Genomic DNA, 20644 nt, shown 5'->3' on the forward strand with positions numbered 1-20644 from the left:
GATATAAGCAATTATTTTGGTTTTCCACAATACATATTTCATCTGTTGTTGCATTTCCATCAATAGCTAAGTCCAGAGTTATCATATGAAAAATGTGTTTAGAAAATAGTTTGCTCAGCATAAAAAAGGGAACAAAACAAATTATGATCAAATTTTTCATATCCCATCTTTGACAAGATATAAACATTTATATTATAAATTGCATAGCACACACTCTCAGTTGTTGAAATATTAAACATAAGAATTTCCAATGCACAGTGGAATATACTGAGTATTAAACTGAAACAAAATCATGGAATATAAAGAAAACCTTAATGTTTTAAAACTCATCATCAGAGTCACATAGGTGAGTTTCATCTTCATCTTCACTTTCACTGTTGTTACATAATTCTTTATCACTACCACACCTACACTGTTCTGTACATCTCAGTGACTGGTTTCGATATTTGCAATGCACAGTACATTGCCCCTTTAGACAAGAACATCTCACTAGCAGAAGGACTGATTCTGGTGCACAAGGAAGGAGACATCTAACAGTGGTGTAATTGTGCTTCGTCATCTTCCATCCAAAATGTGATGGGTCTGGCAAATTTGAGTGAGGTTGATCAGCACGTCTCCATTCCATCACCTGGTAATGGGATCTTAAAATGTTTGGTGTTAAAGCTGCTCTTGTTGGGGGAAAGTTTGCACTCTGTGTGTCTTTTTTGGTGAACATATACCATCGGAGTTCACCGATGTTTGCAATCTTTGTTCCTGGTATGTAGACTTGACAAATGAACTTCTCAATCAACTGTTCATCATCCTTCGTAAATTTTTCTTGGCACCCAAGTCTTCCCAAAGAAGCTAGGACATCTGCGTCTGAAGTCTGGAAGGCTTTCCAGAAAGATTCTTTTCCTTTTCTTGCCAAACACCCAGTAACATCACAGCCTGACAGAGCATGAAGACCTAATAATGCCTTCACCTTTTCTGAACCCAAACAGGAACGCATACCGTTGACATCTATCATTCTTCTGTTTGGTCCAACACCTGTCACAAACATAGTGTCAGATGGGAAAAATTCTGACCACCAGAGTGAAAGTACAAACACATCGGTGTCAGGTGAAAAAATATGGAGGGTAGTAGCATCATGATGTGAGGCATAAAGGCAGTGAAGAATTAATTTTGTATCAGCCTCCTCGTGGGTACTCTGCAGATCTGTCACATCCTTTCCATCTGCTAATTTTGCTTCATTTCTCCAACTAGCCACCAGACTTCTTTTCATCGTCTTTGCAAAAATTATTGCTTTATCTGAGAGATATTCTGTTAACTCATCTTTTGTTTTAGAATGAGATAGAAGGGTTTTCATGCTAATGTTTGTGATATTAATACTGTCAGTTATTCTGAACTCAACAGGTGTTGTTTTTCCAGCTCTTTTCCTTCGCATGGAGTTCTTGAGTGAATTTTCAAGGCAGGTATCAGCAAGTGAGTTTCATCATATTTCAACAAAGTGAGTTTCAGCTTGTTGCAAAATTCAATTGCTAAGTCATGGCATGTCTTCACATCTGATGTTTTTTTCAGTTTTTGTAACTGCCATTCCATCAAGGACAGCGACAGTACATGATCTAGAACTGGCCTGCTCTGGCACACATGGCTAATCCACAGTACCAACTGAGGTAGTCTCTGTCAGATCTTTAGGGTACACTAAGTGTTGCTCTTCCAGAATCTTCATGAAATTGCTCTTGTTTGTAGGTAAAATCATTGTTCCATCTAAGTTAAACATTGACAGAGGCACTGCAGTGAACTCATACTTATTACGGAATTCATTTAGATCTATGTCAGTGCGACTTCTCGATGCAATTAGCAGGCGTTTGAAAAGTTCACGATCTGCCTTCAGCTGGACAATGGAAGAAAATTCTTGAGGACATCACAGTAAAAACAATTTTTTTTTTTTCAAGTGTATAAACACTAAACACACTGAACATATTCACATCAGCAGATATAAGTTTTCATACTACAGAACATATTAGAACAAATGGTAATGCACTGATTCTTGGCATTTGAGAAAAACATCTGCAGTCATACTTAATTCAACTGTCATGACAAATTTTTCATCGATCAAAAATTTCACCATATGAGTAGTCCGAGCACCTTGCTGAATGTTTTTATTATGAAGAAAGCTGATGAACCAAGGACCGGCATGCACGCTTGAAACAGTTATGAAGCTTGAGATTTCTGTCCTCTGCCTTTCTCTTTGATTCCTTAAAGGTTTTGTTTCTGAGTCTGAAATGAAAAAGGAACAGAGTTAGAAACTAATAAATCCTGGGAACAAAAAATGAGTGGAAACCAAAAAATGCAAACATTTTTGTGATAAACTTATGGAATTTGAATTTTATAAACAATGGGGAAAAATTGTGGAAAATTGTTCTTTATGGGTTATGTTCCTTTTTTTTTTTATGCTGAGCAAACTATTTTCTAAACACATTTTTCATATGATAACTCTGGACTTAGCTATTTATGGAAATGCAACAACAGATGAAATATGTATTGTGGAAAACCAAAATAATTGCTTATATCTTGTAAAGTATGAGAGATACGAAAATATAGCTTCTGTGCTCTTTTGTTCACTTTTTTATTCTGAACAAATTACTACTAATGAAAAATTTTCATAGGACCACTCTGAAACGAGTTATTGATGAAAATCTGAGCGCATCTCCTTAGCGGCGGCCATCTTGGACTAATGACGTCACACAGGCCTTCTGCCACAAATTCAGCCAGAACACCTGGTAGTGCGAGATAGTAGACCATATTAGCAATGTATTCCAGGTAGTCATTCCTTCCCTTCATTTAAAATCCCACGGGATTACAAAAGCCCCTGGACTACCTTATGGTTTTTGATAGTGAACAAGGCTTGATAACTACCGTATATTTTTTGATAGTGGACAAGGCTTGATAACTATTCCCTTTCGCACCTATTATTATTATTTTTATTGTTATTGTGCAGGAATGAGCAGGAAAAGAGATGCGATTCTTTATAGTGGGTAAGGATTACGATTATTTCCGTGTCGTAAGCTTTTGCGGGATTACAGTATGGCATCTGACTATAGATAGGTCGATGATTTAATTTTGAAACACAAGAAAAGCAGGTATGGTTCTTTGTAGGAGTGTAGGCTTTGGTGCACAGACTCAAGATTAGCTCAGTGTCGTAAATCGTTTTGCGGGCTTGTATTTGTGGACGTGCCATATGTTTGGTTTTGCAGGCGGGATAAAGAAACAGACAGTTCTACACGCTTTTTTTTCTTTTTTCTTTCAGGGATAAAGAATCATAGTTTTGCATGTTCTCTCTCTCTCTGTCTCTCATATTGCAGTCATAAATTAATGTTAATAATTTTAATGCTTGTAGTATTAGCCGGTAAAAATGGCATGTGAAGACCGTAGACTTTTATACTGAGGTAGAGAAAATGAACCTTGTCTGTGTCTGTGGTATTCTGATCAGGCAAGTTACCCAGTGATGTTATTCAGCTGAGAGGGAGTCATGGGAGCCTGGATGTTATTGTTACTTTTGTGCTTTACATTTTGAAACACAGGAGAGGAAGTTTTGAGACATGACATCTTTCTTTCCTTGCTGGTTTATCGTCTCTGGCTCTTGTGACCGGGATTTCGTGCTACTACTACTACCATTACTACTACTACTACTACTACTACCACCGCCGTGTTTCTGTTTCTGCTACTTGCATTTCTCCTCCTCCTCCTACTACTGCTACAAATACCACCACCGTCACCACCACCACCACCACCACCACCACCACCACTACTACTACTACTACTACTACTATTAAATTTCTGTGTGCGACTCTTGGCATAGATTTCGCTGTCTGTACCCCTAAACTCATCCATCCTCGTCCGTGCCTCTCACTGCCGTGTTACAAATACTTAGGTCCAATTTCATCCAACCTGTGGGTAATGGTGTGGCTCTATTGTTGGAGAGAGAGAGAGAGAGAGAGAGAGAGAGAGAGAGAGAGAGAGTAGGATGAAGGACTGAATGTGTGCCGAAAGATAGGAGTGGGTATGTATGCAGAGAGAGAGAGAGAGAGAGAGAGAGAGAGAGTAGGATGAAGGACTGAATGTGTGCCGAGAGATAGGAGTGGGTATGTATGCAGAGAGAGAGAGAGAGAGAGTCTGCAAGCCAAACACCACTAGGCTATTCGCAAACAACTACGTGTACGTTCACTACAGCACACGTGTACACATTTTCTGCACACATGTGGATGGATTTTCATGTCGGTATGTACACCTGCGATCAGTAATTCCCATACACATCTGGGGTTTCGTCATTATCATCATTATTATTATTACTATTACTATTATTATTATTATTATTATTGTACTAGTTTTACGTTATATTGCTATATTTTTGCGTCATTGTTAGAGTTACTGCATTATGAGTAACACTGATAGTAGTAGTAGCTGTAGTAGTGGTAGTGGTGGTGGTAGTAGTAGTAGTAGTAGTAATAATAGTAGTAGAGTAGTAGTGGTAGTAGTTGTAGTAGTAGTCGTAGTTGTTGTTGTAGGTGCTGCTGTATTTTGTAGGCACCATTGTTCTGACATGTTAGTACTAATTAATTGATAATCATTTTGTCATTTGAGGTTTTCAGCTCTTGTCAGTTTTATAGAAATGGTGCTTTTGAGAATAGATAAACCATTATTATTATCATTATTTTCGTTATTATTATTATTATTAACAATACAACAACAACAACAACAGCTACTACTACTACTAATAATAATAATTTTACTACGACTCTAATAATAATAATAATAATAATACGAGGGGTCTAACAATTTCTATATAATCATCTGGAAACTGAAAGAATGAAGTGGAAAAGCGTGAACATGGCCAAGCACCGAAATGTATGACTTGAGCATTTCAGTAGAAGAGGGTTTTTGTAGGGTAAATAAAGCCATTGGGAGATGCGTGAGTGGAAGGCAGTGTAACAAGGCGAGGTAGAGAGAGAGATGGATAGATAGGTAGGTAGATAGATTTAGGTAGATTGATTGATTGATAGGTAGATGGATTTAGACTGATAGATATATAGACTGACAGAGAGAGAGTGAGAGAAATTATCCCAAGAATATTAAAAACTTCCCTCCTATTCCTTTGCATATTCATAGCCTTTCTGTTTAACACAAAAAGTTTTATGGTTGAATATGCATTGAACCAGGCTATAAAAATTAATTAAGTTGTGCTAAAGTGACGGTTTAAGTGCTCAAGGTGATATATGGTGCACTTTAAAGAGGACACCCATACCTGTCGATTACGTGGTGTTGATGATGATGATGATAGTGATGGTGATGTGAGGGTGGTGGTGGTGGTGGTGGTGGTGAAGATGGTGTGATTATTATTATTATTGTTATTATTAATATTATTATTATTATTATTATTATTAATACACAAGTATGATGCACTTTCACGTCCAGTTACGTGATGTTGATGATGATGATTGTGGTGGTGATAGTGTTGATGATGGTGGTGGTGGTGATAGTGTTGATGATGGTGGTGGTGGTGATGTTGATGATGATGATGATTATTATTATTATTATTGCCTTCCGTCAAAATATATTCACAAGAACAGACTTTTCGATGTTCAGTGCAAGAGGTCCTTCCTAAGTCAAATAGAAGGGAGTGATGATAGCAAGAATGTACAGTATCAAAAGAAGACATTGTAAGGAAGTGATTAAAAATTCTTGCATTTTATGAGTGATGTTTGGGCGTGGAAAATATTCAGAGGTGATGTTTATGATGCAACCCAACCACGAAACCAACAAACCATAAATACGGGTTGCCTTTTGTGTGAATTTGTGCACACCGGAATTTATTTGTGTACACCGGAATTAATTTGTGTACACCGGAATTAATTTGTGTACACCGGAATTAATTTGTATACACCGGAATTAATTTGTATACACCGGAATTAATTTGTATACACCCGACTTAATTTGTATACACCAGGATTAATTTGTATACACCGGAATTAATTTGTATGCACCGGAAATCATTTGTATATACCGGAATTAATTTGTATACACCGGAAATCATTTGTATACACCGGAATTAATTTGTATACACCAGAAATAATCCGTGATATTTGGCCATGCATCAAGTTGGGGTGATATATGCGATGGAAATTAAACTGGAGACGAACGGGTGTTGAACTCGCCCCCCCCCTCCTTTTTTTTTTGTCTAGAGTTTCAAGTAGATACGGTCGAATTCTAAGCATCATAAGAGACTAACCGTATTCTCGTCGGGTAAGGAGGCTCCCTAACACCTCTTCCTTAACGATTTATTTTCCAGACTACTCACTGATATCCTCTGGTTTGCTCTTACGTCTTGTCAGTATCGACATAGAGTGCATGAATAACACAAGTAAAGGAGCAGAATCAGAAATAAATCAGTAAGGAAGAGGTGTCAGTAAGCATCCTAAGCGTACTAGAATACTGTCCTTCGTGCCACATTATTTATTTTAGCGATTTATTTTGCATTCTTATACCCTACTATTTTCTTGTGTAGGTTTTATATAGTCTAAAATTACGTAGTTTGCACCAATAACCAGTAAGAGGATGCTGGGGTGTAATGTGCTGAATAAATCGCTAAGAAAGAGATGTTAGGAAATCTCCAAAACCATTCAGAACACGGCTTTTTGAAATAAGTGCTTTCGGATATGAAACGTGTTCTCATTGGCTTTAGAATTTCGTAGCACCATTTCCATTGCTACTTATTTTTCTTATTATTTTATGCTGTATTCTGTTTTTGTTATATATTTTTTTCTTGTCGATAGTCTACATGACTACCATACAGAAATATAAAAAGGGTATACCGGTACTGTACGAGTATACAGTATATATAGTGTTTGTCGATGAGGAAGAGGCTTTTTGAAATCCCCTGAGACAACGAAAATAAGCCCATATAACAAAGAGAAAAAAGACACATATAGATACTTGTGTTTGTGAGATGAAAGAAAGAAAGAAAAAAAAAAACGACGCGTGCAGATAGCTGTTTGTGAGGTGAAAAAGAAAATGAAAGAAAAATGTAAACAAGACAAGTGCAGATCGATGTGTTTGAGATGAAAGAAAAAAAAAATGCAAACAAAAGACACCAGCAGATAGCTGTGTTTGTGAAGTGATACTTGGATTCCGAAGGTTTTTAATGATGTGGGAATGATTGTGTGGTCTGCTTCAAAGGGTATGATGGTGATAGTTCTCCCACCATTGTGTTCTGGTGCTGTGAATAGATCCTGCCTCACCCTGCCTTTTAAGTGGGAGTAAAGGATAGAATGATGATGATGGTGATGGTTGGTGATGATGATGGTGATGGAGGAGAAGGAGAAAGGAAGAAGAGGTAATTGAAGAGTGTGGCTAGCCTAACACAGCATCCTTCACTAACGCCCATCATCCCCTCTCTGTCTCGTTTATTTGTCTGATAGTGAGGATGACTGGCTGAACATGTTACTGTTTGGTTTAATAGTCTGTCATAATTTACACCTATCAGCCACCCAATTGACCAGTAGGAGGGAGAGTGTTGGGTTCTTGAAGAGGCCCTTTAACGCCTTTTCCCTAGCGATTTATTTTGCTTATTACACCCTAAAATCTCTTGAGTATGAGTGTAAACAGGAGCATATTTTTTTCAGGTCATCTGTGGAAATCCTATGACTGTTAGATGCCAGTCTGTCTCGTCCTACTTTTCAGGGTGTAGTCAGTAACACTATAATTCAGGTATACCCTCTCTCTCTCTCTCTCTCTCTGAACAGGTATGCCTATATCACCACAGACTCCAGATATTATCGTCATTTTTAAAACTAGAGGCTTCACCACACCTTCATGTTCTCAGTTTTGATTGTATGGCCGTAAAGCATCTTCGTCGCCGAATTATTTTGCATATTATACCTTTACAATCTTTTCTACTGCTGTGATTTGCGTCTTTTTTGTGGATATAGTTTGTATGACTCTTATCAGTACGTAATGATGTGTGTTAGTTTGCAGTTTGACATACAAGACGATATTACGGTATGGTCTAAAACAAATCGATGAGGAATTGGGGTTACGAAATCTTCAAAGCAGGAGAGAGAGAGAGAGAGAGAGAGAGAGAGAGAGAGAGAGAGACCAGTAAGTAAATGCATGTCCTAAATCTTTGCCAGACATTCACCCGTCTCTTGCCTCAGCGTGTAGAAGCTCAGACTGAGAGGAAGAAAGCAAGGAGATTGAAAAGAGGGGTAGTCTCCTTCTTCTTATTGTTATTATCATTACCACTGCTACTACTACTACTGCTATTGTTTATTATTATTATTATTATTATTATTATTGTTTTACTACTACTGCTACTGCTACCACTACTACTACTACTACTATTATTATTATTATTATTATTATTATTATTATTATTGTTCTGATCCTTCTGATCGTACATTCATTGATATAGGAAACTCCATAACACCTTCTCTTTTGCCATTCACTTTATAATTTACACCTCCACATTCTTATCCATGCCATTTACTCTGTTTTATTATGTACAGTTTTCATTAATGACATATACAAGAGCATTAAAGTGTACTGGCAGGAAGAAGTCGCTTAGGAAAAGATGTTGCGTAATCTCCAAAGACGGCACACTAAATAAATAACCATCCTAAATCTCTCCAGATATTCACTAGTCAGGTACCTCAGCGCTACGGGTGTGTATGTTGCGTAGAGGCTCGTGATGAAAGTAAGAAAACAAGGACGTGTGTGTGTGTGAGGGAGAGAGAGAGAGAGAGAGCTGTGTGTGTGTGTGTGTGTGTGTGTGTGTGTGTGTGTGTGTGTGTGTGTGTCTAAGCACAGAAGGGAAAGCGAAATCGTATTGTAAAAACAAAATAAATGTCTGAACCTTCTCATTAGCATAGAAGGCTTTGTAACACTTCTGCATATTATTACCCTTTAGTATTTTCTTGTATATTTTTAATCTCTTGTTAATAGCGACACAATTTCCATCACTATATTCTTTTCACTTTAACGTGGCCCAGTTTTTCGTCCTTTTTGTGGCCTAATTTACGTATCCCAGTGGCAGAAAAAGACACTATTACGGCTCTACATGCTTTCCATAACATTTCCGCTAACACCATTTTCTAGTGTTAATCTCTCGTTACAGCTCAATATGTAAGATGCTGAGATGGCAATTTTAGGCGAAGGTAGCGAAAAAAATGTTATATACTCTTTTCACTCTAACCTGGCCCAATATTGCCATTTTCTCCATCAGTGCTGAGCTATACCAAGATATTAGAGTATGTTGATTGTCAGGAAGAAGTGCTGTCGAAGAAAGTAGAGACAGTATTGTCGTATTCTGGCACTGATTTGTGTGAAATATGCTGTAAAGGGAAAATCTAGACCAAGGTAAGGTGAAAGAACAACAGCATACAACGAGATATTAAGGTGCACTGTATATATATTAAATCACCGAGGAGGTTTTACGGAATATGCAAATTTCGCTAAGTAGACAAGCACATCCATAGTATCTCCAGCCATTCTCACCAGGCCCTTCTCTTTGCGGCACGGGTGTATAGTCTGCGTAAATGCTCAGACTGAAAGTAAGAAAGCAAGGACACTGAAAGGAGAGGATGTTTGTTGACTCTTCCGCCAGTTAGGGAGTTGTGTTTACGGAGGGGGAACGGCGGCCATGATGACTCTGCTTCTTGCGCGGGAAAAACACGCGAAACTCGACAACAGCTGGCCATAACCTGGGTTGTTATATGCAACCGCTTCATTTTTTTCCCCTTTGCACGTCTGTTATTTATTACGTAATTGTTGCGGTGCTTTTATTGTCTAACTTAAATTATTCTTCGATTTTGATTTTGTTGGTGTTTTATGACAACGTTAATTTACAGCGTGTCTTTTTAGTAAGCTACAACACTTGTCTTAAGTGTTCTAAGTTATGGCTTTATTACAACAACAACAACTACTACTACTGCTACTACCACCACCACTATTATTACTACTACTACTGTACGGAAGTTTCAATTTTTCTATTTTCATTTAAACCGTTTCATGGTTAGGCTTTTTTTTTTTTTTTTTTTTGGTCCCAAGATGTTTTGGATACCTTGTTTTTTACAAGTTTCCGTATGGATGAATAACGGTTTAATTATGTTGCTTTCCATGTGCGGAAAATTTTTTGAAGTGACTAATTTTAACCGTTAGCCTAAATATGACTGCACTGTTTGTCAGCTGACTTGCAAATGAAGCTGACCGGGTTGCATTTGCGTAATTAGCACGGTCATTAATGACTTGCTGCTTGTATACAAAGTAGTCCCATAGAGCGTCACGTCCAAGAGGTGGATAGGATTTATTGTTCACGTAATGCCACTCTGGGACGAACGACTGGTCACTCACCTGAGGAGCCGGACCTTGGGTCCTTCAGCTTCTGATGAGGCATTGTGTAACTGATGATGGGTGGGGAGACACACGCTGAAGGGATGAACTGGTAGTTTGATTTTGCAGTTTATGACAATGTAGGCACTGGCAGCATGATATTGTCTGTGTTTTAAATTAGAGACATTAGAGCTAAGTTCTTTCACTCGTTACATATTGATGTATTAACGTAATTAATACAGGAGACGATAATTTTGAGATTTGTGTGACGGAATATTGGTATAGTCTTGGCTGTATGTGAGAAGTTAGCCGTTGCGGTCGTTGCTCTTAACTGTTTATGGCACATCTTTATTTACCATGATGCTGGCGAGGTTTTGGTTACACGATAATGATGTAAAAGTATTCAGTGGATTTATATGTGCTGATCTGTTTTATTTATTTACTTATATATTGAATGGCTGCTTGTGTATAGATCAAGACAGTCCCTGCATGTGAGTATATTCTGCCTGTGTCGTAAAAGAGAGAGTGTCTGTGTACACAGTTGTGACTTGCATGTGTGTGTGTGTGTGTGTGTGTGTACAAGCTGAAGAGGAAAAAAAACACTGTAGCCAGATTATCTCGGTGTCAATGTCGGTAAGTTGTATTTTTTAGTCCAGGTTAGCGCTGGTTGTCCACTAAAGTATACTGTCCGAGTGTCAGTTTTGTTCTTTTGCCTGTTCGTTTTTCTTTTCCGAAAGTCTTATTGTTTGCCTCTCTTAGGTTCTCATCTTGTGGCATTTCCGGATGATTGACATACTTCAGAATGAAAGAAACTGTATCAGTTATCCTTTATTCCTCGGCTGTCATATTATAGGCTCTGGCTAGCGCAAACGATTATTATCTTAAGGGGGAAATATGAGGTTGGATACCACCAGAAACTTTCTTTAATATTCCATGGCAGGTGACAAGTAAAACATGTTAGAATAAACACATTTTGTCTTTGTTTAATCTGTAGCCTACAGTAATCTATTGCTAGACGCTTAATATCAGAGTTCAGGGAAGAAGCCTTTTGATTGAAACTTCCTAGCACTCCTGCCAGGTCGTCCCTCCCCCTTCCATTCATCCTCTACTCAGTTTCACATTCCCACCATCTACTCACTCGACGCACTGCTTGTGTTACCTTTAGATGACTTTACTGACTGACAAAAGCCAATTTGTTTCCTGTTATATGGGAAACCATTTACTACGTTGTCTTCGATATATGAATGAAGCAGCCTACATCTGGCTCCCTGCACTGCTGATGTCAGGTCCAGAACACGACTGAATGATGGACGAATGGTTAGAATGTCAGCGTTTCATCGTTTTCCGTGTTACTTTTTTCTACAATTCCTCGCCATATATATATATATATATATATATATATATATATATATATATATATATATATATATATATAGTTCCATCTTTATCACATAGACCATGAATGCACAAGACACTGTGTGGCATCTATCATTATGGCGTTGTTCTTGTGTCCAGTAATGGCTGGTTAACCCTGTCATGGCCACGCCCATTTTCCTAGCTATTTTGATGCAGCTGACGCAAGATGGTCTTTGTGTATTCATTGAGAGCAAGTACAGATTTATACCATTAACCCTCTCGTGATCGGGACAACTCCAGAATTTTGTTTTGGATAACGCCATGCTTGTATTCAGCGAATGACGAGTCCCAGGCCCCTAAGTGTTAAGTGATTTCTAGCACTACTGGGACATTCATGTGATTCACACCAGCTGTGCACATCACAGGAGTCAACAGATTCCAAGGAGTATCAGGACATTCACAACACATGCCTTTAAATTGTCATAGAGATTACAAGTTAACTGATCCGAAATATTACTGGGACATGTGAGTAATATGAGCCAGCAGTACAAAGCACAAGGAGCAAAAGTTCGCAACAGCTCAACGTGTAAGATCCACCATAATGGCGAAAGTAGCCCAATTTCTCCTTATTGTAACTATCTGGGTCTCTCCTTATTTCATAACTGAGAGTATTTTTCGCCTTCATGACTGCATCTCACTGTTTCTCCATTCACCATATTTTCGAATAGATTCTTTTTATTCTGGTTTCCTGCTAAATTAGGACGCCTTTCTGTTGGTGGTAGAATGCGGCATGTCTGAGTGATGACCAAGTCTTACACGAACGGATTCCAATATCCAGGAAGTAACTGGAGGATTTTCTGTCTTATAATGCTACCAGGAATATAGGGCCAAAGTATACCGTTCATACTTTGAGTAGGGGTTTCTCCTACCATTAAGATAATCTGGACTGCATTAGCCCAGCCTCGGGGCCCTACGCTTTGACGGGGCTGAAATAGAATTGGCTGTTACCTTCCGTAGCAACATCTCCCGGTTTCTTTAGTATCCATGTCAGAAGAATAGCATTTTCCTTTGTGGTCATCCCTTTCGTTGTACTTTTATTTTCCAGTGCCTATATAGAAGGGTATAAATATATATCTTTCCTCTTTATGACTACACCCTTCCAATTTCTTGTTCGTATCTTCGCGTAGGTGTATTTGATCTTATGTCGCTCCGTAACAACGTCTCAGCAGGAGTCCCTAGCCAAATATTAACCTTGTTTCTTTTCCTGTGTTTCATCATTTTTAAGGGGCTCGTTTTTGTCTCATTTTCATTTTCCCAACAACCATAATTTCCTCCGCCAAGGTTATATTTTTGCCCGCGTTGGTTTTTTCTTGTTTGTCTGTCTGTTAGCAGGACTACTCAAAAGTTAGGAACGAATTTTGGTGAAATTTTGTGGCAGGTTGGGCCATGGGCCAAGGAAGAATGATTAAATTTTGGGGCGGATCCGGATCCGGAGTATCGTTCACAATATGACCAGAAGTTCTCAATGAATTTCGATGAAATATTTTGGAAAGGTGGGCCATGGACTAGGAAAGAATTGTTTAGATTTGGGGGCGGATTCGGATCCTTTTTAATGACATTGGCATTGACGGAGGTATTCGGTCTCTGAGTGCTGTTAGTTCCTTATAACATGACTGTTTGCATCTCTGATTTCCCCCACGCCTAGCCACCAGCGCCCTATTTGTTATGCCTTTCCTAAGCATAAGCCTTTTCCTCGTCTTCCTCCACCATATTTCAAAGTTTCTTTCGCATCATTATTTATCTATCTATAAATTATCTATCTATCTATCTATCTATCTATCTATGTATCTATCTGTCTATATATTTTCGATGGGTGAATCACGCAGTTTTCCCCATATCTTCATTTATAAGAATTATTACTCTTACTTCCCTCCGTAGCAGCGTCTTTTGGCTTCTGCCGCGTCCGTATCCGCGGAATAACCGTTGCTTTTACTTCATCCCCCTCACATTTTTTTTTTTTTAAATCTCAGAATAAACTCTTCTTCCTCCCCACCCCCACCACCATGACTGCATGTATAAACGCCTCCGTATTTTCGTGTAAATATCTTAGTTCTCTCCGTACCAGCATCTAGCCTCTGCTGCCATCCTTTCCCTCTTTCTTTAGCCCATTGGTATCTCTCAAGCTTCGTGTGTATCTCAGAATACATTCTCTTTCACCTTGCCATGTCACCCAATGCTCTCCTTGTCTTTGAGTAAATTTATTCTTTTCCTTTCCTAGTAACATTTCACGGCTTCTGTTGTGGTCTTATCCGAGGACTAACCTTTTCTCATTCTTCATCTTCCACGTCACACCTCCCAGTTTCTCCATTGTCCATTTATCAGGGCCAATCTGTTTTTTTCCCCTTGGTGGCCACATGTCTCGCGTTATTTCTCCACAGCCTCGGGTATCGCCACATCAGGAAGAGAAGTCACGCGTCATCGCTTTGTTTATGCTCGTCGCGGTTGGCCATGATTTTTTTTTTTTTTTTTTTTTTATTGAGGGGGGGGGCCGCTCATCGTCCCCACACATACGTCAGTAAAGTTCACACTGTCAGGCGCGCTATTGTGGCTTTCTTCACTTTTTCTGCCCTTTTTTTATGTGGATGTGTTTTTGTGTAAGATTAGGTGTTGGGATGTGACAGGTGAATGAAGAGGTGGAAGGGGTCATACATTTTGCTGTCTCTTCTGCTGTACATTTTGCTGTCTCTTCTGTACATTTTGCTATCTCTTCTGCTGTACATTTTGTTGTCTCCGTTGCTGTTTTCATACGTGACCCTTCACGATGGCAGGCATCTTAACCATTGTATTATTGCCACCGCCATACGATTTTTATCTGGGTTAGCAATGGCCCCGCATCGTCAGAGGGTTAAAGAGTCTTCATTAACCCCTTCGCAACACACCCAGGGGATATATTTAGGCCGATACCAGACGATTTTGTTCACATGAGAGATGCTCTAAGAGTCAGAAGGGTTAGATGATACTGATTAATCCTTTTGCTGCTATAGATGTATTTCAGTATTATTTCCAGGCTAACACAGGACGATTATGCTCAGCTGAGGGAAGTTGTAGCACTTACATAACCTACAAATTACAGTATTTTTTTCTCTCCAGTTTTATTCGGTAGACTTCGAACTGTAGGGCTTAGATATTGGCTGCATTAATCTTTTGACATGTGACTGATAAGCTGAATAATTTTTTGTTATCAGCAGAACAAAACCACAAATGTAAGTCTCATCGTAGTGAAGGAGTAAACCCTGTGGCTGAGAAAGAACATGCATTTTATCTTACAGTGCCCGAGAGAGAGAGAGAGAGAGAGAGAGAGAGAGAGAGAGGGAGAGAGAGAGGGGGGGGGGATGGTGATCGTGCAACCCATTCACTGCGAGAATTATCCCCGCTAACTGAATAAAATAATCGAGGAGTAACAAAAACTAATAAAAAGCGTCCTTACAGAAAATAAATGATAAAACTAGTCATCCTAGTGAAGGGGACTGACGATTGATTCACACCTCTTGACTACGAAAGATCTCCACGTTCAGCCGAATAAAATCGTCTGGCGGTAGCAGGAGCGAAACTAGAAATCAGTCTTCATAGTACTGAGGGGAACATAATTACATCAAAAGTTAGCATGTTATTATTATTATTATTTTTTTTTTACCGCTTTACTACGAGATCTCTTCTGAACTAACTGTCTGGTGGTAGCAAGAGTACACACACACACACACACACACACACACACACACACACACACACACACACACCATCATCGTAACGGTAGTGACAGGAATATATAATCACTAAGGTAGTTATGTTTTCTAACCTCCTCAGTAATAGACGTCTCACCAGCGATAAAATATAATCTAGCGAGTGTAAGAATGACTACAAACTTTAGTCCATTCACATCAACTAGGTCCAGATTTTCGTCCTTATATAGCTTATTTCATGTACCTCAGTGAGGCATTAATACGGCTAGTTATCCTCTCCATAGCATTTCTTCATGACTAGCACCACATTTTATTGTTAATTTAGTGTTGTAGCTTTGCATTCAAGATGGAGAAAGGGTATTTTTAGGCCAGGTTAGAGTGAACAGAGTATAGTGGTAGTGACTGGAATAAATAATCACCAGTAGTTACCATGCACGAAGCTACCCAGAGGTCGTCAAGGTAAAGGAGAGCCATTTAGGACATCAGTGTGTGTGTGTGTGTGTGTGTGTGTGTGCATCCCTCCACAAGTGCGTACCGCAGGCTTACGTGTCCCAGGACGCTCTCAGCCGCACACAACCTCCGCCCGAACACTCAAAAACCGGCCTTTAAATCTCCAACATTGCGTGTTCAAGGACTGCGTACGTCAAGGTTACCCTCAGCGTCGGATGGGTTGTGTTGTTGCCGATGGAGATGCAGTTGGTATAAATCTGGCTGGCTTGATGGCTAGATGTATCACATTTCCCTCTCCTCGTTCGTGGTAAGAAAAAAAATCTACTACCTGGACACGACAAGGTCATTCTAATCGCGCCATCCTGGACACGGCACTTCTCGAGCTGCGCCATTGGACCTCCTGCCCCGTGACGCCACTTCATGTTTGAGCCTGCCGTGGCGTTCATTGGCTGTCTCCCACTGTGACGTAGCAGCAACGACTGGCCTTGCAAGTTTGTGATTGGCCATTTCTTCCATGACGTAATCCAGATCATGTGGAAATAGATCTGATTGAGGGATCTTGCAAGTGACGTCATCTTACTCGCATGTATCTCGCCTGCTCATTGGTGGAACTGTATAGAATTGTCAAGCAGGATATATTTTTTGCTTGGCTAGCTTAAAGGAATAGGGTATGTGTGTTACGAAATATGTAAGCACACTTGGTTATGCGAGGCAGCTGCTCATGTGTGTATTCATGTACGTCGCATATAATTTTGGCACCTTCAGACGTACATGTGCGCCAGATGTATTACTGTTTGCCGAAGGTGGACGGAAATTCCAATCGAATTCTTCTCGTGACCGTTGGAATGTGTGGTGGTGTTGTGTTTGAATGATTTGAACGGACAGCTTATATTTTGAGATATCATCATTATTATCATATACCTGGGTAATCATTTGACTGGGGACGGATTTTTTTTTTTTTTTAGAAATAAAATAATCTGAGTATAGTATGAATAAAAATACCGATGACAAAGTTTGTATTTAGAAGTTCATGTCAAAGAAGTGTGTGGTAATAGTGTCTGACGAGTTAGCAGACAAGCATATATTTGGAAAGTTGTTTGTCGCGGAAAAACAGGTAAAATTTTAAGCTTCAAAAATAACATACATGTAAGAGTCCAAAAAAAAATACTGACGGAAGTAACAGTTACGTAACGGTTTTAACGGACTGATGTACGGTTGGAATATTCGTGTGTTTCTACTTCAGCTCAAGTGGCTCATCATCATCATCATCATCATCATCATTTCCTACCAGCATACGGGGTTGGTAGGGTCAGGAATCTTTTCATCCATCCATGCATCCATCCACCCATTCATCCATCCATCCATCATCTAGTCTCTTATTGTCCCAAATGGAGCGTAGTGTCCCGGGGCTAGGATGGAAGCAGGGAGGAAGACGAAGAAATATTATCAAAAATTAAATGAAATAGGTCATACAGCTCATCATTAAGTCCGCAGATATCCCCAGTTCCATCCATAGCCGACACGCTGGACCTGGAATCAGAGGCTACCTTGTGTATGATAATAATAATAATAATAATAATAATAATAATCTGTCCTACCTGTGATATATTTATGTAGGAAGAATAAGAGGCATGAGGAAAATTCTGCACTTCTCATTCCGTATCCTTCCTGGAAAAAATAAAAAAATAAGGAAAGAAAAACAGAAGTGAAAATAAAGTCAGCAACGATAATCTTTTTTCTGTACCAAGAGTATTTTCCCAGGAAGATGGAAGGTAAGACGGTGTACTTGATAAGGAAAAAATCACACATAATAAAGGGGTTGATTACTAGTTTGGCTGTGTATCCTGGCTTTATTAGGTATCCCCACCGCGTTTACTGCCACGCTAAACAAGGAGGTGCAGCCCTTCCTGTGTGCGTCTTACACCGTACGTGGTGCATCAGCAATACAGTGTGTGACGCTGGAACACACATGGTAAATAGCTGCAACGATTTTAACCAGTCCAGTACGATGACGTCTGTATCACTTTATTCAGGCTGACCTTAGACGATTTTACTCTTTTTATTTCTCGTATTTATTTTTATATTTTTACTGGAGAGGGGTTAGATATAGCCTTCATTAATCCTTTTTCTACGAGGTCTTTCCTGAGTTCCTTATAAGGGCAGCAAAACTGAACTAAAACGTCATCATGCTGAAAGGGACGAGGTGATGGGGTTAAGGTAAAGTAAGTCCCAAAGTGCAGAAATTGGATTTTTATTGAGTAATGCTTTATTCGATGTTTTAAGTTAGATTGTTCAGTAGTTTCAATATTTTTATTGGATTTTTAAAAATTCTGCATCACTCATCAGCAATATCAGTGACGTCATCCTCCTCCCTGTTATCAGCACCGTCATCAGCAGTAGCATTGTTATATTTATGTTGATAATGGTGGAGATGATGACAATATCTTTGATATCTTACCATTACCATCATCACCATCATCAACATACTGATGATAATTTTAGTGATGATAATGATGAAAATGTGAATAATAATAATGATAATAATAATAATAATAATAATAATAATAATAATAAAATTATTATTATTATTATTATTATCATCATCACCATCACTATCATCATCATCGTCATCATCTCCACCAGTCTTCTCGTCCTTCATTTCCTCCCAGACACAATGACCATTTCGGTTGTTATTGTCAGTTCGGCTCCGGGATGTTGTTTACCACTCACCCAGGAGGCTTCGGCACCTTGAGCACTCTCGCCACCTCCCCGCACGCCTTCCCACACTAATTCGGCCTTGATATTACTCGGCTTGCGTGTTTGTTGTTTTTGTTTTTGGTGGCGAAAATGGTCAAAGGGTGCAACGTGTCCTGGAAAAAAAATTATTGCCTCTTCTCCCCAAGGACGTAATTTTTGTTTTGCGGTGGAGGTTGCCAATATGTATGAGTAACGCAGATTGATCTTCTTGTTGATGTTGTTGGAGAAAAATTTGAGATTAACCTTTACTGTCTACCATAATCTCCCAGCACCCATTTTACCCTCATTCCTCCCTCCACGCCCTCACCCCTACCACCATCCACACCACACCACAGATCCAGCTCATCCCACCCATTTCTTTACCACCACCCCCGATACTTTAATTGTAGGAGTGTATTTTAAAATCAGCCTTCTCTGCACGCAAACCAATAGCTAATCCTACAATACTGTGCTCTTTTTACATTATCTTGTCCCAAATTTCATCCTTTTGCATCTTATTTTACATAAATCAGTGGCGGAAGAGGATAATGCTACGGCTCAACACCTATTTCATAACACTTCTTCATGACTAGCATCATATTCTTGTGTTAACCTATTGTAACAACTCAGCACTCGAGATGGACAGATAGCAATTTTAAGCCAAGTTAGAGTAAAAAGGGTATAGTGCATTCAAGATGGACAGATATCAAATTTAAGCCAAGTTAGAGTAAAAAGGGTGTAATTTTCACAGGGTATATTTTCCTGCCGCAGCCCCAGCCTTTAGAATTATTCCGTCCGTCCTTTCCGTTCTCCTCCTCATCACACCCATTTCTTTATCCCTCTTGCTTTATTCTTGCTGGTACCAGACGATTTCATTCTATTTTAGGGCAGACCTCTCGTGGTGATGGGTTTACTGAAGACTCTGTATAGCCCCTGTAGTTCGAAAAGTGTCTGCTGTGCTGTGTAAAGCCGTCTGGAGTTAGCTGGGAAGTGTAAGATACGTTCGCTAACTCAAGGGGTGATAAGTGAAAAAATAAAAATAATGAAATAAAAAAGGTATATTATCTGAATACATTAAAACGAAGGAATTTTAAAACCATACAAAAAAATCAAACAGGATGGTGGTGGATGGTAGTGTAGGGCGGGACGAGTACTCTCTGTGAAAGAGACTGGAATGTAGGGTGGTGCTGGAGGTGTGGAGGTTTAAGTCACATATTCCTCAAAGACGCTCGATACGGGGTGGGATGAAGAAGATAATCGAAGGGGTGGGTGGAGAGGAGTGAGTGGGTTGATGGTGGGTGATGAGGAAGGACGGGGACAGTATAACCTGTAAAAATTGATTGTTGGTTGAGTGTGGCAATAAATAATACTGTTTTGTGTGTGTGTGGGGGGGGGGGTCTTAGGGCTTAGTGTCCTTGTAACCTGATCTATTCTTAACCCCTTCTGTCCGAGTACAACATCTTAATTTATTCTTGACCCTGCCAGAGTATTTTATTCAGCTGAGGGAGCGCGGTAGCTCGGTGGTAGGGTGTCGGGCTCGTAATCGTGAGCTTGCGAGTTCGCGCCCCGCCCGGTGGCTGCTGTGCTGGGAGGGGTAGCGCTCTCCTGTAACCCTAGCAGGGCTATATGATCTGACGAGGTCTGCTCGGGGATTAATCCGTAATAATAATTACTCAGCTGAGGGGAGACGCCTGGTCGTGAATCTCTCTCTCTCTCTCTCTCTCTTTCTCTCTCCTGAAAGTCGAGGAATATCTTAGCTAAATAAAACCGTCTGGAGATAGCAAGAAAAAGGCGAAAAAAAACCGTCTTGCGGCTGAAAGGTGCTGACGATATATATATTTTTTTCTATTTTGACAATTACCATTTTTTACCTTTTAATCCAGTGACGTATTTTATATTTCATTCTATCTCTGGACGATTCTGTTTATTTTGAGAGAGAGAGAGAGAGAGAAAGAGAGAGAGAGATTAACCCGGTCCATGCTGTGACACTTTCCTAT

This window comes from Coenobita brevimanus, chromosome 60 (assembly GCF_032717465.1).
Source record: "Coenobita brevimanus isolate Jiangsu-jjx chromosome 60, ASM3271746v2, whole genome shotgun sequence".
NCBI lineage: Eukaryota > Metazoa > Arthropoda > Malacostraca > Decapoda > Coenobitidae > Coenobita > Coenobita brevimanus.